This window comes from Nelumbo nucifera, chromosome 3 (assembly GCF_055504915.1).
Source record: "Nelumbo nucifera cultivar China Antique chromosome 3, China Antique-T2T, whole genome shotgun sequence".
NCBI classification, from domain to species: domain Eukaryota; kingdom Viridiplantae; phylum Streptophyta; class Magnoliopsida; order Proteales; family Nelumbonaceae; genus Nelumbo; species Nelumbo nucifera.
The window spans coordinates 22449352-22462338 of record NC_142651.1 but is presented as its reverse complement, the minus strand read 5'-3'; the positions used below and the strand labels follow the sequence as shown (position 1 = coordinate 22462338).

General features: G+C 36.2%; 8 non-coding genes and 1 pseudogene across 9 annotated transcripts; 1 reads left to right on the top strand and 8 right to left on the bottom strand.

Annotated features, from left to right (window-relative positions):
• Positions 1-835: 835 nt before the first annotated feature.
• Positions 836-907, bottom strand: TRNAC-GCA (transfer RNA cysteine (anticodon GCA)). The gene has a single exon. It is a non-coding gene; the product is annotated as a tRNA-Cys (tRNA).
• Positions 908-966: 59 nt separating this feature from the next.
• TRNAC-GCA (transfer RNA cysteine (anticodon GCA)) lies at positions 967-1038 on the bottom strand. Its single transcript has one exon. It is a non-coding gene; the product is annotated as a tRNA-Cys (tRNA).
• A 69-nt stretch (positions 1039-1107) lies between these two features.
• TRNAC-GCA (transfer RNA cysteine (anticodon GCA)) lies at positions 1108-1179 on the bottom strand. Its single transcript has one exon. It is a non-coding gene; the product is annotated as a tRNA-Cys (tRNA).
• Positions 1180-1255: 76 nt separating this feature from the next.
• Positions 1256-1327, bottom strand: TRNAC-GCA (transfer RNA cysteine (anticodon GCA)). The gene has a single exon. It is a non-coding gene; the product is annotated as a tRNA-Cys (tRNA).
• Positions 1328-1402: 75 nt separating this feature from the next.
• On the bottom strand, positions 1403-1474 carry TRNAC-GCA (transfer RNA cysteine (anticodon GCA)). The gene has a single exon. It is a non-coding gene; the product is annotated as a tRNA-Cys (tRNA).
• Positions 1475-1549: 75 nt separating this feature from the next.
• On the bottom strand, positions 1550-1621 carry TRNAC-GCA (transfer RNA cysteine (anticodon GCA)). Its single transcript has one exon. It is a non-coding gene; the product is annotated as a tRNA-Cys (tRNA).
• Positions 1622-1696: 75 nt separating this feature from the next.
• Positions 1697-1768, bottom strand: TRNAC-GCA (transfer RNA cysteine (anticodon GCA)). Its single transcript has one exon. It is a non-coding gene; the product is annotated as a tRNA-Cys (tRNA).
• Positions 1769-1840: 72 nt separating this feature from the next.
• On the bottom strand, positions 1841-1912 carry TRNAC-GCA (transfer RNA cysteine (anticodon GCA)). Its single transcript has one exon. It is a non-coding gene; the product is annotated as a tRNA-Cys (tRNA).
• Positions 1913-1959: 47 nt separating this feature from the next.
• On the top strand, positions 1960-11221 carry LOC104603479 (ACD11 homolog protein-like; annotated as a pseudogene). Its single transcript, XR_016083717.1, has 4 exons — positions 1960-2459; positions 5980-6152; positions 8406-8551; positions 10436-11221. The product of XR_016083717.1 is annotated as an ACD11 homolog protein-like (transcript).
• The last annotated feature ends 1766 nt before the right edge of the window (positions 11222-12987 follow it).

Sequence of the window (12987 nt, the reverse complement as noted above, 5' to 3'; positions counted from 1 at the left end):
ACCCAACCTGAGTTTAGATTAGCCTTAAGTTTTTTGGCCTAAACCTAGCTTGAAGTTCAAAAACTCAAGCCCAACTTGTGCAAAATTTTCAGTTCGGTTAATTCGGTTTTTAAGAATTTTGATTTTCGGTTTTCGGTTTTAGTTTTCAAAGTCAGAAATTCAGTTAACTGAATTAACCAAAATTCATTATATAATATGTAATATATAATATTTTATGTATATTAATTAAATTTGATTTTTAACCAAAAACCAAACTGAAAATTTCAGTTTCGGTTATTTTAGTTTTCTTGTAATTTAGTTTCAGTTTGATTTTCATTTTTTTTATTTTTATAATTTCGATTTATTCAATTCGATTTTTAATCGAATAAACCGAATGCTCACCCCTAGTTATATAATTAAAAGAGTCTGAATATTGGAGAGGGAGGGAGGGAGGGAGGGAGTATACTCGGTAAAAATAATGCTGACTAGATGATTCTACATAAGTACATAACCACTTGTTTGCAATGTATTCACCGTTTTCTCAACAAAGTTTAATGATAAAACATTATAATTTTTAAAGTATCAATTAATAATTTAATATAAAATATTATTAATAATAAATATTTTATGTCTATTATGCTTGAAAAATGTAAGAAAGTAATTTTAAATAATAAACCATTTATTTATATTACTCATTAATTAATATAAGAGCTTATGTTTTTTTGTATCTATCTTTTTTTTAACGCCTGTATCTATCAATCTATGATCATTTGTCTTTTGTTATAAATTAATTTTCATGCGTTGCATGAGGTTTTAAACTAATGTTTTGAAAAGAAGGAAAAGAAAGGTGAAGAAAAGGGCCCAACCGGGTTCGAACCGGTGAACTCTTGATCTGCAGTCAAATGCTCTGCCACTGAGCTATGAACGCTTTTTTTATAAGAAAGATGGAAAGGAAAACAAAAACAAAAGAAATAGAAAGTGAAGAAAAGGGTCCAACCGGGTTCGAACCGGTGACCTCTTGATCTGCAGTCAAATGCTCTACCACTGAGCTATGGACCCGTTGGTTAATCTGGCGCCTTTTTATAAAAAAATTGGAAAGGAAAACAAAAACGAAAGAAAGTGAAGAAAAGGGCCCAACCGGGTTTGAACCGGTGACCTCTTGATCTGCAGTCAAATGCTCCACCACTGAGCTATGGACCCGTTGGTTAATCTGGCGCTTTTTTATAAAAATAAATTGGAAAGGAAAACAAAACGAAAGAAAAAGAAAGTGAAGAAAAGGGCCCAACCGGGTTTGAACCGGTGACCTCTTGATCTGCAGTCAAATGCTCTACCACTGAGATATGGACCCGTTGGTTAATCTGGCGCTTTTTTATAAAAAAATTGGAAAGGAAAACAAAAACGAAAGAAATAGAAAGTGAAGAAAAGGGCCCAACCGGGTTCGAACCGGTGACCTCTTGATCTGCAGTCAAATGCTCTACCACTGAGATATGGACCCGTTGGTTAATCTGGCGCTTTTTTATAAAAAAATTGGAAAGGAAAACAAAAACGAAAGAAATAGAAAGTGAAGAAAAGGGCCCAACCGGGTTCGAACCGGTGACCTCTTGATCTGCAGTCAAATGCTCTACCACTGAGATATGGACCCGTTGGTTAATCTGGCGCTTTTTTATAAAAAAATTGGAAAGGAAAACAAAAACGAAAGAAATAGAAAGTGAAGAAAAGGGCCCAACCGGGTTCGAACCGGTGACCTCTTGATCTGCAGTCAAATGCTCTACCACTGAGATATGGACCCGTTGGTTAATCTGGCGCTTTTTTTATAAAAAAAATTGGAAAACAAAAACGAAAGAAAAAGAACGTGAAGAAAAGGGCCCAACCGGGTTCGAACCGGTGACCTCTTGATCTGCAGTCAAATGCTCTACCACTGAGATATGGACCCATTGGTTAAATCTTTTGAACTTATATATAGAAATATTAATACACCGTTCTTCCCCCTGGCGATCGTCGTTTGCATGAGCAGTGTGGCAGACCGCAACTGTAACGAAGCCAGCGATCCGTGGTCTTCCATTTCGCCCTCTCTTCTTCAGCTTCGGCTTCGAGGAGAGAAAAAAAGGAAACAAAAGAATGAAGAGGGTCATCATTCGTTCGTTTCTACGCCCCCTTCTGCACCTATCTTTACTCGATTTCTCTGTACTACTTCATCTCTCTCTCGTTCTTTCTAGTTTTTCCCTGTTTATGATAGGTGAAGTTATGGGAAAGCAAGGACATCAACATGATGGGTGAAGACGAAGACGAGTCGTTAGATGATGCCGCTGGAACGCCCCTATCGGAGATAGCAACGGCGTTCAGAGCTCGCTAAGTCCGTCACCACCAGCTCCGATGACCTTCGGTTGGCACCCTTCTGCGACGCCTGCTCCCTCGTCCCCGTTCTCTTTAGCTGCCTTGGTGTCGCCTTCAAATTCGCTGAATTGGAGTATGTCTCCAAGGTTCTCTCGCCCCTCCTTACGTTCCTTTAACCCGCTTCTTGTTGTTTATCTTGCTTGCCTAAAAAGAATAAATAAGAAGTCTACTGTTTTTCTTTCCTTTTGTTCTAAATAAAAGTTACAGTAGTTACGCCGGAAATTTTGTTAATTTTGTATGCAATAGCTCACAGTTGGTCTGTTTGGGTCTCGGCATTCGTGTTTGTAAAAAGGGAAAAATTATAGCATGCACCTGCTATTAGGCTGCAAGTTAATTCAAAAATCAATAAAACTGACAGCCAGCTCTACATTTAAAATTATAAAAATCTCTGCTAATCCTTTTTAACTTATGTTAGACACAACAAAAAATTTATACTTAATTTTTTTTTCTCTGCAATTGTTCTCCCTCATTCTCTTTATCAGCCAGTCCTTCCTTCTCTCTCATTCTCTTTCTCAGTTAATCTCTCCTTCTCCATTAATCTCTATTGTTCTCTCTCGATATCTCTCTTGCTCCCTCTCTCGTTCCTTTTTATTTTTCTTAACACTTATATGGCATTAATTGGACATTATAACAAATAAGACCAATCATTTGTACAAACAAGTTATAAACTTCTATCAAGTTAGTGTAAATTTTATAGTCAAAAGTTTCTTATTAATTTTTATAAAATTGGGTTGAGGAAGTTAGAACCATACCAAGTTGGTCTTTTATTCTTTAATACGGTCTGAAAGTGTGTAAGAAAAAAAAAAAAAACAAGAAAGGGAGTGAGAGGGAAGCTGAGAGAATGAGGGAGAAGGAGAGATCGACTAAGAGAGAGAATGAGGGAAAATGAGAGATTAACCGAGAAACAAATAAGAGAGATTGAGGGAGAACGAGAGGGATTGGCAGAGAGAATGTAAAGCCCTTTTTCAAATGACAGTTGTTGAGTAGAGAGACAACTATGAGAGCAAGAGAGTGGGAAGGAGATCGAAAGACAAGGGAGTGGGAGGGAAACTAAAAACTCTTTTTTTTTTATTTTCAAATAACCTAGCATTAAAGGCAATGTCAGTATAAGCTTTTTTAAAGTGTCCAACATGGATTAAGAGTCCCATGTTGGCAACAGCCACATAGGCCTCTGATGACATGACGGGGATTTTTATAATTTAAAATGTACAGTCGATTATTAGATTTTTGTTGGTTTATGAACCATATCATTTTAAATGTTGAGTTGGTTCAAATTATAATTTTCCCTTGTACAAATGCACAATGTCAAAGACATTTCTTCTGAGAATCCACATGAATCAAATGCTATCATCAACAATAAGCGAACCAGGAAGGAAGCGGCATGCATCTGAAACTGGCCTATACTGATACCTCTTAATGTAATTCTTGCACTTTCAGATGTCAGACATCAGAGCAAACGAACAGGCTCTGATTGTAATTTAGAATTTAGAGTTCAATCTACATTGATAAATTGATAAAGGTTTCACACTTCACAGAGTAAGGAAAAAATCAAAATAGGTCGTGCTTATGTAAAACTGACCCCCATATAAAAAAGCAAGGTATTTTATACTTCCCATTATCATTCAAAAATCTTGAAAGTGATCTCTTAGAATCCAAGCAAAATTTTCTTCTAGGTCTACTTTTGGTGTCAATTATATTCTATTTACATACACGAGGAGCATTAGTAGAGGAAGGTTCAATTCTCCTACTCATTTGTTTCTAGTTTTTGGAAATGGTTTTTCTCTATTTTTCAGCACAGGTGGGAAGCTTGTTCCAATTGGCCTTCTTTACCATGCTAAGAAGAAGATGGAAGATCTTGTGGCGTTGTACAAGGGAATAAGTTGTTTGAAATTTTTTATAGTAAATTAATTTTCATTAAAGGAGAAAGGGAAGGTAGAACAATGAAAAAGTAATAAGAAATCATCCCAAATCAAAAAATACTTCAGAATTAAAGGGAAAAAAATCACGCTTACACTACCTTGCCAAGCACAAATTCAAGCCTTATAGGACTTCAACGGGAAAGAAATGCAAGAAACTTTATGAAACTTTATGGGAATGCACGTACGTAGCAAAGAAGCAATCGTTGATGTCTATACTCTATAGCATTGAGAATCTAAGATTTTCAGTGACAAAGTGGATGGAAAACAGAAGTCTAGGTCCATGTAATACCAATACATGTTGGGGAAGACAAAATTGTTGGCACAGGAATTGAATTCCGCTTTTATTGGGTTAAGAACTGTGAAGAGAGAGAGAGAGTACAAATACTTTGGCTGATGCATTTGGGTTAGGTGGCCGTTCACCAGCCTATGCCTAGGGATGTTTGGCATATCATACACAAGTCATTCTTTTCATGATTTAGTAAAGCCTAACAGTTAACAATAAAAAAAAAAAAAATAGTTGTTTCAAATTTCTTTGCATTTAATTCATATCCAGAGCTACCTTAAAAAAAAGGCCATTACTCAATGTTGGTCACAGCTATCCGAGGCCTGAAAAGGGTGAAATAAATGAGTTTCGTTTCGCTCCATCCTGAAAGTACATACTTCCAATTTTTCATGGTGACTGTTCAAGTCACCTCACTTAATATTCAAAAATTTTCAACAAAAGGAGGCATCACTGAGTTATCCACAGTGAAAAAAAAAATTCCGAAATAGATATGGTCCTAATCTTTGGCATTTTTGCACAAATGGCCGCTCTTAGACTCAAATCCGCAATCTCATGTTTGACAGCCTAAGGTTTTACCATTACACCAAGTAATGGTCCTTGTGGAGCTACCTTCCTTGATTATCTCAAAACATTCTAGGTGCAATCTCAAAGTGAAAATCAATCCTTTAACCAAACAACAGTGATATTCCTTTATGTGCAGGTCAAGCACCCACTTAAAAAATCTGGGGTACACCTGGTCCCCCTCTGCCAGCCTTATTGAGGCCACAGCATGTCAGAGGCAGATGTGAACCAGGTGGTACATATATGCACTTGGAAAAGACATATTTGACCCTTCATTTTAACAGGATTTTTAATCGTCCCTACCAAGCTCCTCATCTACCTTTCAGAGATGACCAAAGAGTATCAATTTATCTTATATATGGCACTACAGCGCCTGAAAATGTTAAAGAAGCTGATAAAGAAAGGTTGTAAGGTAGTTGATTACTTATGCTCATAAAGCAACATAAGTTTTAAATGCATTACTTGATTTCAGGGTTGATTACTGAGACATGTATGTAGATGTGAAGTCTCAGATATTTTTATATATTTTGCATAAAGAATGCGATTTAAGTTTGCTGATTGAATTTTTTATTGATGGTTTTTTTCTAAAGGCTCAGTTTAGAAGGAGTACAAATACAAATATGTGCACTGCAAATACATACAAAATACAAGATTTTGCACTCTACATATTTGTATTTGTACTCCTTCCAAAGGAGCTAAACTTCCATCTATATAGTTCCATTCACAATGTGAGAATTCAGAATTGGTTATTTTCATGATTTCAATCACTGTTCTTGTAACTTCTCTTTTTGTTGTAAAGTTAAATACTCAACATGGATGTAATGCATTCATTGATACATTCAGGTACGTAATCTGGTAGAAGCATCAAAGACTTATGCTACTTAACATAACATACTTGACCATGATGTTAAAAATGACACAGTGAGAAAGCCAGGGAGCCTTTCACGTAATTTACGCAGAGTCAGACAGGGCCTCGACCTCATCAGAGAATTATTTGGACAATTCCTGGCAACTAAGTATGTTTTACTCCTTTATCGAGAGCATTTTTTTTTCTTTCACATCTTATAATTTGAACATAGTTGTCAACCTTCCATCATGACTGGTATGACTGAAATTCGGGCAAGCTACTGATTCTAGATTCTTTAGAGTGTACATTTTCTTTGCTGATAACTGTGGCTAAATGATTTATATGTTTGGAAAACATTGTTTGATTATGAAGTAAAATGTTGAGGAAGTAATTCCAATTATTCTAGTTTCTTCCATTTCCTCTATTGGTAACAAAGAACAAAGAGACGTATTTGAAATTATGCATTACTGTGTCTTAATATATCCCTTTCAGCTTTATTGATTTTTTATACAAAGTGAGTCCTTCACCGGGCTTCTGTGATCAATGACCCATTCTTCACTTGCATCTTTGGGCATTGTTCTTTCACTTGAAAGGACTGAAGATGAATTCTGTGTGCTTGGTACACATAATCCAATAAAAGGTTAAATCTGTTAATGCTAGCACCTTGTAAGTTATAATATTTTCCACAGATCTTGACAGCTGGTTTGGAAATCATTCCTAGAAAATATTAGAGGCTTCTGAAAAAAAATATATAAAATCTGAGAGTTTTCATCTTCTCTGAAATCAGCTTCGAAGTTTCCAATAATAGGCACCTTACAGACCTTCCTCATTATGCTATTTTTCTTATATTTTTCTCAACTTCTCTTGTAAAAGAATAAAGATTCTTGAATGCCCTGTCTAGATTGGACAGAGGAACTGGACAATTTCAGTTAATTCAGTAGTATCCTTCTTTGTAATTTCAGTTATGCAAATCGTTTCTAGATATAACGACTAGAAGACTCAAAATATTATATAAAAGAAAATCTTATTAACATATTATTGAAGAGAGGACCTTTAGGTTTAACTTGTTCTATCTCAAAATATTATATAAAAACAAGCACATTAGCACAACTTTTCCAATACCAAGTACATTTGCAAGGTATTCTAAGGCTTGGGGATGAATGTTAAAAGAAATCATTAGAATGGTAAAATGGAAACTCATTGATGATTTTTTCCAGTTTAGAAGAATATGAAAAGCATGTTCATCCCAAAGAATTACTTATTAGAATCTATTTATTATTTGGTTCCAGCTATCCATCAGACAATTATTGCCTCCATATTACCAAGTGAAGCTATACATGTGAATCATAATATCGCTAAAAAACATGTTTTTATCAGCTCTAAGAAAACAACATGTTTAAGAGTCATAAAATCAAGCAGAGTCAGGACTATCACAGATGATAGTACATCTGAATAGGTGGATTATGGGGTTCTGCAGTTAGCTTTTGTTTTAGGGGGATGCTAGGCTTGTTCTCCCGTTTTTTCCATATTCTCTCTTTTTCTTTTTTTTCATTCCATGGTATGCTTTTTGAATGCTCTTGGTCTTTTCCATTATTGATAAAGAGATACAACTATTATACATAATAGATTGAAAGTATAAAAGTACACCAACATTCTACGTAAAGTATGTTTCAGTGCAGATCAACTCCTAGTATCTTTAGCAATGATGAAACCTAACATGCATTCTTTAACAAGATGTAGCTAACAACCTTAATATTGTAACCGCGGATTCATCATATTAGGTAACCTATCAATGTGGGCTTAAATACTAAATCAAGGAACTGATTTATCTTCAGGATAGACCATCATGTGGAGTGACCTTGTTGATTGGCCACAACAAATGGAAGTGTACCAGACTTGGAAATTTGGAAGTTCTCATGGAGGGACTTATTTGATGCCACCCTTACGAGGTTTAGAGAAAATGGCCACCAGCTTGCCAGTGTCAAACCCTAAAATGCACCGCATATATAACAGAAAACAGAAGATTCGGTGACACAGTCCACAATATAAATGCAATGCTGAGGGAACAGACTAGGGTCATATTTTTTATTTTATGCTAATTTGTGGGCTCAAAACAATATCTTTGGATGATCGAGCTACTATATTACAGTCAAAAGGGTGTTAAATCTGTTGATCTTTCTCTTAAAATATATAAAAGAGAAAATATTAAAGCAGAATAAAAGGTGTCATTCACTTATACATGGGAAGCTAACTGCAGTCTTTTCATGATTCTACATATGTCACTTCATTAGTATGTCATATCAATGAGAAGTTGCTTTAGCAATGTTCATATAGGCCCTTGCAAAGTCATCATCTATTTAACTAATAATACCATTGTTGTCATTGTTTATCAATGATGATGAGTCATGTATCCACTTTTCAGTGAATGCTCTTTAAGGGAAGCAGCTTCAACAGCTTATCCACAAGTGTTTGCACAATACCATACATGGGCTATCAGGACTGCAGTTGGTGCTGGACTGTATACACTCCCAACAAGGGAACAACTTGTAGTGAAGTTAAATGAAACCAGTGAGTTTGTGAACACTTTTCAGTAAAGTAACTTATAGCTTATGTGGATTACTTCTCAAAAGAAATTTAAAAGTAATTCATTTTGGTGAGCACTTGGGTGTTAACCATGTAATGAGTTTTTTATCAATAACAGATCAGCCAAGATTTTATTTGTATTTGAAGAAAATAAGTAGACTTACTTAGCCTGGGTCAGCTAGCAAGTCCAAGTACAGTCATGAGAATTCAAAAATCAGCCTCATTTTTAAAACTGCCTGTCCTCCAAGACAGGACCCCAATACAAACAGTCCCAAGAGAATCAGCCATGCTCCTAGGGATCCATTCAAACCAGATGTTCAATCAGGACGCAGATGACCCAGGTTCCCTCATACATGGTCATAAAGCCAAGGGATTAATCTGTCACCCATGCACCAGCCTATTACAACTCTGGAATCCCTTTCCATTTCAAGTTCTAAGTACCCCATAGCCACTGCCAATTTTAACCCTTGTAAGATAGAGACTAGAGAGCAGCACAGCACAAATTGAGTTACCATTTCCAATTGGACTAGTATAAATTGTCCACATCTCACTTGCATTGTTTCTGAAAGTCCTAATTCCTGAATTTCTGGGGTTTTCAATGCTTCACAAATCAAAGCTGATCTTGATAGAAGATCCTGATATGGAGCTGAAATGTCTAATTCTTCTCTTGTTTTAAGCCAATTACTATTCTTTCTAAGATCATTAGAAAATGAGAACATTTTTGGATATACAGGAATATGTTGATATATTCAACATATAGAAGTATTGTGCCTCTGAGTTCCACTGACTGCCTGTCATGATAATCAATCGCCAACAAGTATCTCATTTGGAAATCATTGAAAGGGAAAAAAAGAATAGAAAAAAATCGCATTCTATTTGTTATAAAATGAAAGCTTTTTTAGCATATTCAATATATTTGTTATAATAAGTAGGCTGTGCTCTGTTAGTGTTCAATTGTTTTACCATTTTCTTGTTTTATCCCTTTACCTAGCTTAGGTTGTGAATACAATGTTATTATTGGATCAGCAACATCTAATAAGAAATGAATGTAAAACAGAAGATTAGAACTTATAACATTTTCTCACTGAAGCATATAAAACATTTTGTTTGGATCAAACCATGTTAGAAGTGAGTGATGAGCTAGTAATTCTTTAATATCATTTTAAAGGCAAAATGTCAGACAGATCTGTTTTCAGGTGTTATATTTTTTTTATTTATGTAGTACCACTACCTCTATTGACACATGCCACTAGAGTTCTTATTCCTATATTTGATAGAAGAAACGTAGAAAGAGAAAATACAAGCCAAGTTGTATGATCAACACCTTAGAACTAGTACTGAAAAGCAGAACCAGGAAAAAAAGGAAACGGGATCAACCTGTCCAATGCCAGTAACCAGAATACAAGCTCTTGAGCTAACGAGATGGAAGGAAAACAAACCTCTTCATAATAATTCAAAAATCAGAAGATAAATGGCATTCTCTGTTTTGAAAATTATCCTTGTATGAGAGCTATAGTGGGTTCAGTTGACACTCAGCTCAGTTGGCATTGGCCCAGTCAGAACTGTTTCTTTCTTCTTTGGCTCACTTTTGATTGGATTTAATGGATAAATTACCTTGGTAATTGTTAGTTCTTCCATCAATTTCTTTGTACCATAATGTATTCTCATCTTAGCACGTTTACTTTTGTAGGAAAACCAATGCTAGCATCACCACAGGCACTGCCACACACAGGATTCATGAAATCTAACCTTGAGTAGTTGGCTATTTACACTGAAATCTATGATGCTAGCATTGCTTTTGTTCTGAATCTACGTTTCTTTCTTGTCTATTGGAGACGGGAGACCCTCAATACTTCATTATTGTTGCAGACCACTCAGCAAGGAAGGAAATGAAAAGGTACATCAATGCCTCACTCACTTCCGGTTATAGAATACATTGATGACCTGTACATCTCTAGGAATATCACCTTGGATTGGTGACATAATCTGTAGGCAATCAGCTTGGCGCTAGCACCATACTTGCAATTTGTCTGGCCAGCAGTTAACATGAGAAAGAATCTACAAGTTGTATGAGTGACATTCAAGTCTACAAACGGCCTACATATTGTTCAATCTTTTTGCGAGCGCCATTCTTGTTGCGTCAAATCCTGGTTGAAGTGATCTTCGGGCATTGTTCCAGTTGATAACAAACATCCTCAAGTTAGACAGCAGATGATACTAATCTTCATTGTCCAAGACTAAAAGTACAAGGTGTTTGGGCATTAAATTGTTGGAATTCTTCCCTTTCATTGGTATAGTTTGTTTGAACCATTTCAAAAGAAAATTAGTGTAGTTTGTTGACAAACGAGGATGTCAGTTTTCATCCAAAGGCATGTTAACACCAGCTGCAGCAAGCAGCATTATGCCTTTCTGTAGAACGCAAGTATTGTATATCTGGCGTGAACCAATTTTAGCAAGTCATTGTAACAGTTATCTTGCTTTGATCTTCCTTTTGTAGAATTTAATGAAATTAGTACGTTCAAGTCCAGCTGATACAAAGCATTCTGCTGAGATATATTTTTGTCTTCTGTCCTTTTTTTTTTCCGTGGGGAGGTAAGCTGGACTTGAACATATGTTTCATTATTCAGAAACATATTGTAACATTTAAGCTACATGCTCAAGCCCAATATCATTATCCATTATAATTATAGGAATAATACCGGTTGTACACTTAACTTTTAAGCCTCCCTCTTTCTTGCAACAGTCTTTGTAATTTTGAACCGAGTAGTTGAACAAAAAGCTTGCCTTCGGGCTTGTTTTCTCAAAAAAATAAATAAATAAATAAGTAAAAGAATGTGGTTAGCAGAGCTTTTCATGTTCAACCATCTAAAACTCCAAACTTCTGATTTTGAATTGTTGTTGTTCACTATGCTCTGTTTCTGGCCTATTCCACTGGTGCACAATTGTGCTCTGATTTGGGTGGCTTCAAGAATTAGTATTTTCCTTGAGAAGACGACTTTTTATGTCTTTGAAGCATGATTTTCAAAACCGGATCGGAATGGACGGTTGGACTGGAAAAACTGGAAACTGGTCAGGTGATCGGTTCCGTTTTACCCATAACCATTATTTCGCCAAAAACCATTGATTTGGTCAGCAAACCGCTGACCTAGGCGGTCAAACTGTTTGAACCATCCAATGGTTTTGACTTTTTTTTTAATTTTTTTAATTTTGTAATTTTTATTTTTTATCAAAATGAACCATCCATTTGATTGGAACAGTCGGACCATTTGACCCGGAAACCGAGCCCTGACCGATTCGTTGTTCAATTTAGTTTAAAAAAAAAAAAAAAACTTGCTTTGGAGTACTGTAATGTCTTATTTTCTGGTCAGACGTATGTAACGTGTAAAAAAAGGAAGAAGACCTGTCTAATCAAGATGCAATAGGGGAAAAAAGGTTCAAACTTCTAGGACGCGTGGAATCGCGCCAGCCTGGTCTTGCTTCTATCTAACTAGATGAAAATAAAAGAATGATCATATGCAGGCTTGTTTTTCTGACAAATATGTGTGATAGACAAACTACATTGTGCAGGGGTAAGGCTGTGTTCATCTGCCCCTCCCCAGACAAATGGGATTTCCTACCCATTCTCTATCCACCGTGAATGGCAGCCACACATCTTTCAATTCACGGTAAGTAGAGAGTGGATAGGAAAAGTGAGTAGGAAATCTGGGTTCCTCCCCAGATGCCGCTTTGGTAGGAGCCTCGTGCTGCCGTTTGTGTTCGCCACAGACAGATAGGTCATGTTGGGTGACCTCTTGGAAGGATTAAGCTTCCTGTCAAAGAATTCTATCTTTTGCTCTTCTTTCCATGATTCCATCTTTGACCAACTACCATGGATCTGAATTCTTCACTTGTGAGATGGTGGCTGGTGGGTCGTTTCCAGGACATGATTGAATCCACAAAGGTTCAGTTATTTGGAGTGAAATTTTCTTTGAAAGGTGAAAAAAACACGGGAACACAAATTTTGGTTTGCTTTTATTTTAAGCTTTACTTTGTCTTGTTTGTTTGCAGTGCATATAAAGTGAAACTGAAGCAAAGTAAAAATTAAATCTGAAGTTAAGTGAACCAGATTTTGCATTCTTCTGATTTGCACGCCCATGCATTTAACTGGAAATTCAACCCGAAAACGCCCTGTTGTTGTTCATGTGAAAGCACGTATGCATGCAAAGAACAGAGAACCAAGGGACCCAGCAAAAAGTAAATGTTTATAGGAAGAATAAAAAATGCCAACAGTTCACTTGTTCACTAACATCTCTGGTCTATATGCCTATATGGTTTCTGATATTTCTGGGTTAGAAAATTTAACACAGGCCCATCGAATGCACTGCACGCTTCACCTGGCGCTCTGTGGGGCGCCAATGTGTTCTCCATGAGGATTGAGGATA